Here is a 9,105-nt window from a genome sequence, read left to right on the forward strand (position 1 = left end):
CGTCTACGGGATGTACTACTACCGTCGCCGTGTACAACTACTTCCTCTACGTCGCCACGTGAACGTCTACCTCCACTACGGCCGTGAACGACTACTTCCTTCGCCGAACGAGAACCGTCCCGATTGCTCGCTTCGAAGGTATAACCCGAGACGACCGCGATGAGATGCCCTTGCATGTATGAGATGCACCCTATGTTTGCACCGTGCCCGTTTGCTTCATGCACGTTCCTCCTCGTTTTCCATGCCACTAACCCGTGGGAACCCGGTAGTCGGGAGCACCCCACCATCTCTAGCATGTTCGCACATCCGCACGCCTCCTTTTGCACCGGTATCTCCGTGAGCTACCGGAACTGATATGTTGCCGTGGCATCATTTTCGGATATGTTGCCGTGGCATCATTTTCGGATATGTTGCCGTGGCACCATCTTTGTTTCGCCGCCGTGGCACCCTTTTCGTTCCGCCATGGCGATAAATGCTTCATAACATGCTCATGTCAACATTTTCATAAAATTGCATAAAACTTGTATATGTCATCCGCATCATGATAACAACATTTAAAATGTTTAAAAATTATGTTTACATTAAATTGCTAAATGATATGGGGATTCTCCGGAATTGTTGTTTGTTGCTTCCGGCCTCATTTAACCTTGACTAGATAGGTAGTTTTCATTTGCTTCACCCTCTTGCCATGCTTAACAACATTTAATATTGTTGGGTACGTAAACGGGATCAAACTAAATAACTTATCGTGGTGTTTCATCAATATGCAGTTGCATCTTGAGCTCCATTTAACTTGTAGTATTGTTTGTTGCACTTTGCCATGCCATGCCTCATTAAACCGTACATGCATCATACTTGTTTGTGCATCATGACTTGTTTATGCTTGTGTGTTTACCATGTTGTTTGTTTCTTTCCGGGTTGCTTCTCTCGTTAGCTTCGGTTTCGTTCCGGAGTTGTGAGGATTTGTTCATCTACGGCCGTTTGTCTTCTTCTTGGATTCGTTCTTCTTCCTTGCGGGATCTCAGGCAAGATGATCATACCCTCGAAATCACCACTATCTTTGCTATGCTAGTTTGCTCGCTCTTGCTATGCCAATGCTACGATGCCTACCATTTGCTTGTCAGCCTCCCAAATTGCCATGTCAAACCTCTAACCCACCATGTCCTAGCAAACCGTTGATTGGCTATGTTACCGCTTTGCTCAGCCCCTCTTATAGCGTTGTTAGTTGCAAGTGAAGATTGAAGTTTGTTCCTTGTTGGAACATGGAGATGTTGTTCCTTGTTGGAACATGTTTACTTGTTGGGATATCACAATATATCTTATTTAATTAATGCATCTATATACTTGGTAAAGGGTGGAAGGCTCGGCCTTATGCCTGGTGTTTTGTTCCACTCTTGCCGCCCTAGTTTCCGTCATATCGGTGTTATGTTCCCGGATTTTGCGTTCCTTACACGGTTGGGCTATAATGGGAACCCCTTGACAGTTCGCCTTAAGTAAAGCTCCTCCAGCAATGCCCAACATTGGTTTTACCATTTGCACTAACAACCTACCACCTTCCCTTGGGTTCTGCAGACTCAAGGGTCATCTTTATTCTAACCCCCCCCCCCCGGGCCAGTGCTCCTCTGAGTGTTGGTCCGAACTAGAGCCCTGTGCAGCGCCCCCTCGGGGAAACTCGAGGTTTGGTTTTAGTTGTACGGATTGCTCATCTGAGTGTGCCCTGAGAAAGAGATATGTGCAGCTCCTATCGGGATTTGTCGGCACATTCGGGCGGTGTTGCTGGTTTAGTTTTACCCTGTCGAAATGTCTTGTTGTACCGGGATACCGAGTCTGATCGGAACGTCTCGGGTGGAGGTCTATTCCTTCGTTGACCGTGAGAGCTTGTCATGGGCTAAGTTGGGACACCCCTGCAGGGATTTGAACTTTCGAAAGCCGTGCCCGCGGTTATGTGGCAGATGGGAATTTGTTAACGTCCGGTTGTAGAAAACCCGAAGTTGACCTTAATTAAAATACATCAACCGCGTGTGTAACCGTGATGGTCTCTTCTCAGCGGAGTCCGGAAAGTGAACACGGTGTTGGAGTTATGTTTGACGTAAGTAGTTTCAGGATCACTTCTTGATCATACGTTTATCGACCGTGCTTTGCCCTCTCTTCTCGCTCTCTTTTGCGATTGTAGCCACCATATATGCTAGTCGCTTGCTGCAGCTCCACCTCATTACTCCATCCTTCCTATAAGCTTAAATAGTCTTGATCTCGCGGGTGCGAGATTGCTGAGTCCCCGTGGCTCACAGATACTTCAAAAACCAGTTTGCAGGTGCCTAGGTTACCGTGCAGATGACGCAACCAAGCTCAAGGAGGAGCTCGATGAAGATCTTGCCCTTTGTGTTGTTTCGTTCTAGTTGATCAGTAGTGGAGCCCAGTTGGGGTCGATCGGGGACCTTTGTCGCATTTGGGGTTCTTCTTTTATTTTGGTTCCGTAGTCGGACCTTGATTGTATCTGGATGATGTAATGCTTTATTCATGTAATTGTGTGAAGTGGCGATTGTAAGCCAACTATGTATCTCTTTCCCTTATGTATTACATGGGTTGTGTGAATATTACCTCACTTGCGACATTGCTTTCAATGCGGTTATGCCTCTAAGTCGTGCTTCGACACGTGGGAGATATAGCCGCATCGAGGGCGTTACAAGTTGGTAATCAGAGCCTTCCCCGACCTTAGGAGCCCCACTGCTTGATCGTTTTTAGTGGCCGAGTTGTGTCTAGAAAAATGTTTTGAGTCATTTAGGAATTATATATCGGAGAGTTTAGGAATTCTTTTTACTTCCCAGTCTCCTCATCGCTCTGGTAAGGCATCCTGACGTAGAGTTTTGACTCTTCTCTTCTCAAATTTCACTAAAAAAAAATTAGGATCACGCGGGTATCTTGGAATCGTTCCGATGGTTTTATGATGAGAACATTGTCTTGGTGCCTCCTGTCAGGGGTTTAGTGGAAGTGTCCCGGGGAGTTGAGCTCTGAGGTGTTGTCGTCATAATTTTATCGTTGCAGTTCTGGAATACCTGAGTTTAGTACGCCGACATCGAAAATCTCTTTTATGCAGTTGTTGGTGAGATAACCCCGTTAACCCAGTACTGAGGTGAGTACGGGAGTATTGCCATGACTTGTATAACGGATGCTTTTCGAAGGTTGAGGTAGACGATTTCCGAAGGTTTCTTGGTTATGTGTTGAAGGATGGATACAGTTGGATGTAGGATTTGTTAGTTTTGGGTGAGATATTATGCTTCCCCTGTATCCCGAACACCTGATTGCATAACCTGAAAATTTCGGGAGTTTCATAGGTGGGAATTCAAGTAGCTCTTAGGATATCTTTCCGACGGATGTATGATATGAAATTGGGGTTCGACGTCTAGTGGTCCGCCTATTCACGGTCGATTTTACAGTGGTCTCGTTGTGTCTTAAAGAGTCCTTGGCTATGCCGACTCGGGGACGCTTCGTATGTCATGTGCACTGCCTTGTACATGATGGTGCTGTACGATCGAGCCCGTGTAGGCCCCACCACGAAAACTTCGGACGAAATCTCTATCATATGTTTTGTCTGGCTTATTTTGCAAGCCAATCCTTTGTTTCGTTTTGAGTTGTGGTATTCGAGTTGCTTCGAAGTCAAGTGTTGATTCCATACCTTTCCAAAATGGTGTTCTCATACTCCGATGTGAATACCAATCCTTCTCGACAATCGAGATTGTCATGTCAATCCTTTTCAACCGGCGTGTTTCTCTTCAAGTGGATCTGATCACTTCAACATCAGCAAGACCAGTTATCATTTCTTCTCAACGGTGTTTGTTTCATCCGTCTCCAAGTTGCCTTTGTTTTTCCCACCCTCCCTCCCTTTTGTTTTTCTTCAAGGACTAAGATTTCTTCTTCAAGTATCCATTTTATTGATGGGAAGTTTCTCCATTCTTTTCCGTCAATGTTCTTATCCGGTGATTCTCATGAAGATTCTAATGGAGCTTCAAGTTCGTCATTCCTCGTTCTTTTCTTCTCCGGTGGATTTAATTCAAGCTTTGGTATTAAGAATACTCCTTTTCTTTTTTTCCAATGCTTTTCTTATGCCGGTGCACCTCTTAATCATCCATCTCTCGCTATTAAATTGTTCCGGAGTGCTCAAGATATCTCGAAGATTCGTGTTTCCACTCTGCATTCGTTCAAGCTCTTTCGAGATTGGTATCTCATTCAAGTCATTTAATTCAACCGGTGCAACATCTCTTTTAAATCTTTTCAACGGTGTTCTTTTGAGTGGGCCCTAACCCACAGGTCTTTTCCCAGGATCTTACCTGACTCTTCTATTTTCCCAGAGCTATCCTAAATTCTTCTCCGAGTTTGACGTAAGAATGAGTTATCATTAGTCAAATGCTTTTCTCCAAGATCTTTCAAATTCTTTTCATAGTTGGCTCAACCTCTTCGCTTTTGATTCTTCCGGTGTGCCTCAATAATTCTTGGTGGTGTTTCTCGTTGTCATTCTCATCATTTGAAGACCGAAGAAGAGTTTCTCTTTAATCTTGCTCTATTCTCTTCAAGATTCATGGTGCTAGCTTGTTGCCATCCTCTCATAATTATTTGCGATTGTGAGATATTCTTTTTATCCATCCGGTGCAAATTCAAGAGTCTTCTCAGTTTGTTATTCGGAGTCCATCAATTCAGGTTTATTCATTCTCAGTCGTCAGTTATCATTCTCCTATCTTGCCGGTGCATCTATCGAATATCCTCTAATCAGTTCTTGATCTCTTTGTTCTCATGTATCTAGTTTGTCTCAAGCACCTTCGTTCATTGCTAATTCTTACCGGTGATGCACCCCTACTTCGATCATTTTCAATTCTTACGGTGGTTCTTTCAAGATCTCTCTTCCTTGTTCATCATATCAATTCATTTGTTGTTCCAATCCTACCGGTGGTTCGTTGAAGACCTTCTCAAGTTTACGCTATATCTCTTTTAATCCTTTCTACGGGAATAAGTAGTATGCCAAATCCGTTGATTGTCGTCAATTTAATTGGTGAAGGATAAGCATAACATAATTCTTATTCTTGTTCATCCAAGTGATTAATTCTTTATTCCGGAGGCCCTTAAAATTCTCGGTTTCATTTGTTTCATCTTCTCTTTTTCCCGGAGTTCCAAGCTCTAATTATCACGGAGATCCATCTAAATCATTGCAAGGATTCACCTTGTGTTTTCAATTTCTCTTTCTGTTCATTCTTTTGTTTACCGGAGTTCTTCATGGAGGTTCTACATGATGGTTCATCAAGGATTTAATTCCCTTCTCAAAGTTTTCATCGAGATTCTTTCCTAAGGAGCTCAAGCTTTCTTCATATGGTAATCCGGAGTGCAATTCTTTCTACCATATTTTGGAGGTGGTATTATGTCATTCTTGATAATTTGAGTTCATGTTTTCCATGATTCACATGTTGTTAAGAATGAGTTATTTTTAAATCCATCAACCTCGTTGTTGGAGTTATCTTGTGTCATATTTCACCTAAAAGCCTTCCATTGGGAATGTTGCTATTTGTGGTGCTTGCCAATGATCCAAGTTATCTCTTTATCATCTTGGTGGAAGAAGTTTTCATCTCTTCGTTGATCTCAAGCAAGCAATTGTTTCCGTTAGTGGCATGTTGTCACCTCATAATTTGAGATGTATTCCGCAAGACCATATCAAGCTTATCTTTTCATTGTTGGTTTTCCAACAATTCCGTTCTAACATGTGTTGTAAGCGTGCTCTCGTTTTTCCCTTCGTTCATTCCATTCTTACTTTTGTTCCGGAGGCATTGTGTTGCTGCTCTCTTCAAACCCATCTTCTTGTTTTGTCAGGATCGTGTTCTTTTCTTGGCTTATCCATTTAACCGGAGTGTTGTGTCATCTCTTGAAGTTCTTTTCATCTTATCAAGTCATGCGTCTCTTCTCAACCGGAGTGCTACCCGAAGTTGTTTTCCCTTGTTTGTCTTTTCTAACGGAGTGCTCTCCAATTCGTTCAACTCTGTTGTGTTCTTTCTTTCTTTCAATTTGTTCAACCTCTCAAGGTTCTTTGGTTTCACTCATTGGTCGAAGAAGCAACTTAGGTTTACCGCTTATCTTCCTCTTCCGTTTCCCTCCGGTGCCATCCTAGATCTCGGGACGAGATCCTCTTGTAGTGATGGAGTGTTGTAACGCCCCGAGACCGACGCTTCAGAAGACTTCTAGCTACTCCGAGTTTCGTTGTGTGATTTTGTTTTGTTCGTGCATTCATCTCTGCATCATTTGCATTGCATCATGCCATCATATCATTAATTTTTAAAACCTCAACTAAATAAATTGTATGGATCTTCGATCCATTTAAATCGAGGGAAGGGTGACTTCTCTTTATAACATACCCTCCCGATATTTAGGGAGCTATAATAAAATATTCCATTGTTTTGGAATCACCAAAACACACTTGCAAAATAATTTCGTTCCTTTTCTGCTTCAAGTTTGGTCTCCAACCTTGCCAATATTTATTTCATCATTTTCCAGAGCTCCACCAAAAATCCGAACATTTTTGGACCTTCCTTTCTTCTCCTTTTCTTCCTTGATTTATTTTCTATTTTCAGAAAATATAAGAGAGGGAGAAGAAGCCCAGCAGCCTGTAACCTAGCCGGCCTCTTAGGCCCATCCACAGTCCAGCCCACCTAACCCCCTCCTAACCCTAGCCCGCATCTCATCTCTCCCTCTCGCTCCCTTGGAGCGCCGCCAGGCACCCGCATCGCCAGGGAGACCCAGCGCTCGATCCCCTCGCCTCCCTCCTCTCGCTCTCTCCCTGATCCCCAGCGCGCGATCCCCCCTCCTCACGCCTGTCTTCTCCCTTCTCTCGATCCCATCTCCCTCCCGCAGCGCCTCCATCTCCCTCCTCTGCGCCCCATCTCTCCTCTCTCGATCCCCCACTCTCCCTCGTCTCCTCCCTCGCACCGTCACCATACACCGCATCGAGCCAGGGAGAGGAGCTCCATGCGCCCGATCCCCTCGTTTCCCTCTCCTCGATCCCGAGCCCGAGCGCGCAGCCCTCGACCTTCCCCTCGCTCCCACGCTCCGCCCTCGCCGGAGAAGATAACCAGGACGGAGCCCCATCGGCCTCCTCTGCGCCCCACCTCTCCATCTCCTCCTCGCCTTGAAGCCCCGTGCCCGGTCCCGTCTTCCCGGCCGCCTCGTCCCTCGGTAGCTCCTCCGCCGCTGCCTCCGTCGTTGCCCCTGCAGCCTTCCCTCCTCCGCGTCGTCGCCTCCTGCATCACGCCTGTAGCCGCGACCTCCCCGTCCACATCCGCTGCTGGTGCCTCCCGTCGCCATCTTCAAGCTCGTCGCGCAGCCGCCGCCCGGATCCACCCCCAGGCTGCCGTCCGGGACCTCGTCTGCCTCCCCTGCGACCTGGGCGTTCATCCCCGTCTTCCCGGCCTCGTCCGTGCCCCCTAGTTGCCTCTGTCCGCTTCGAGCAGCAGCAGCTCGTCGCTCAGCGCCATGGCCACTCGCGCCCTCAAGCTCCTGCGGCAGCCTCACCTTCCTGCGCCACTTTGCCTTGGTCTTTTGACCCCAAGCCACCTCCTCGCATCGCGGTCTTCATCCTCGCTTGGACGCCGAGATCCCCTTCGTTTTGCCAAGACTCGGCAACCAGGGAAGCCCAAGGACGCCTTCGCGGATTTCGCCAAGTACATCTACGGACGCACCGGACGTCTACAAAACGTGTACGACTACGTGGGCTTAAAAGTACCCCTTCGGATCGCCAAGTTCATCTACCACGTGTACCACTACCGTCGCCCCGAAGATGTTGGATTCGTCAAGTACCTCTCCGAAAAACGAACGTGTACCACTACTTCCACGACGACCCGTGAGCGTCTACGGGATGTACTACTACCGTCGCCGTGTACAACTACTTCCTCTACGTCGCCACGTGAACGTCTACCTCCACTACGGCCGTGAACGACTACTTCCTTCGCCGAACGAGAACCGTCCCGATTGCTCGCTTCGAAGGTATAACCCGAGACGACCGCGATGAGATGCCCTTGCATGTATGAGATGCACCCTATGTTTGCACCGTGCCCGTTTGCTTCATGCACGTTCCTCCTCGTTTTCCATGCCACTAACCCGTGGGAACCCGGTAGTCGGGAGCACCCCACCATCTCTAGCATGTTCGCACATCCGCACGCCTCCTTTTGCACCGGTATCTCCGTGAGCTACCGGAACTGATATGTTGCCGTGGCATCATTTTTGGATATGTTGCCGTGGCATCATTTTCGGATATGTTGCCGTGGCACCATCTTTGTTTCGCCGCCGTGGCACCCTTTTCGTTCCGCCATGGCGATAAATGCTTCATAACATGCTCATGTCAACATTTTCATAAAATTGCATAAAACTTGTATATGTCATCCGCATCATGATAACAACATTTAAAATGTTTAAAAATTATGTTTGCATTAAATTGCTAAATGATATGGGGATTCTCCGGAATTGTTGTTTGTTGCTTCCGGCCTCATTTAACCTTGACTAGATAGGTAGTTTTCATTTGCTTCACCCTCTTGCCATGCTTAACAACATTTAATATTGTTGGGTACGTAAACGGGATCAAACTAAATAACTTATCGTGGTGTTTCGTCAATATGCAGTTGCATATTGAGCTCCATTTAACTTGTAGTATTGTTTGTTGCACTTTGCCATGCCATGCCTCATTAAACCGTACATGCATCATACTTGTTTGTGCATCATGACTTGTTTATGCTTGTGTGTTTACCATGTTGTTTGTTTCTTTCCGGGTTGCTTCTCTCGTTAGCTTCGGTTTCGTTCCGGAGTTGTGAGGATTTGTTCATCTACGGCCGTTTGTCTTCTTCTTGGATTCGTTCTTCTTCCTTGCGGGATCTCAGGCAAGATGATCATACCCTCGAAATCACCACTATCTTTGCTATGCTAGTTTGCTCGCTCTTGCTATGCCAATGCTACGATGCCTACCATTTGCTTGTCAGCCTCCCAAATTGCCATGTCAAACCTCTAACCCACCATGTCCTAGCAAACCGTTGATTGGCTATGTTACCGCTTTGCTCAGCCCCTCTTATAGCGTTGTTAGTTGCA

Source organism: Triticum dicoccoides, chromosome 7B (assembly GCF_002162155.2).
Source record: "Triticum dicoccoides isolate Atlit2015 ecotype Zavitan chromosome 7B, WEW_v2.0, whole genome shotgun sequence".
Classification (NCBI taxonomy): Eukaryota; Viridiplantae; Streptophyta; class Magnoliopsida; order Poales; family Poaceae; genus Triticum; species Triticum dicoccoides.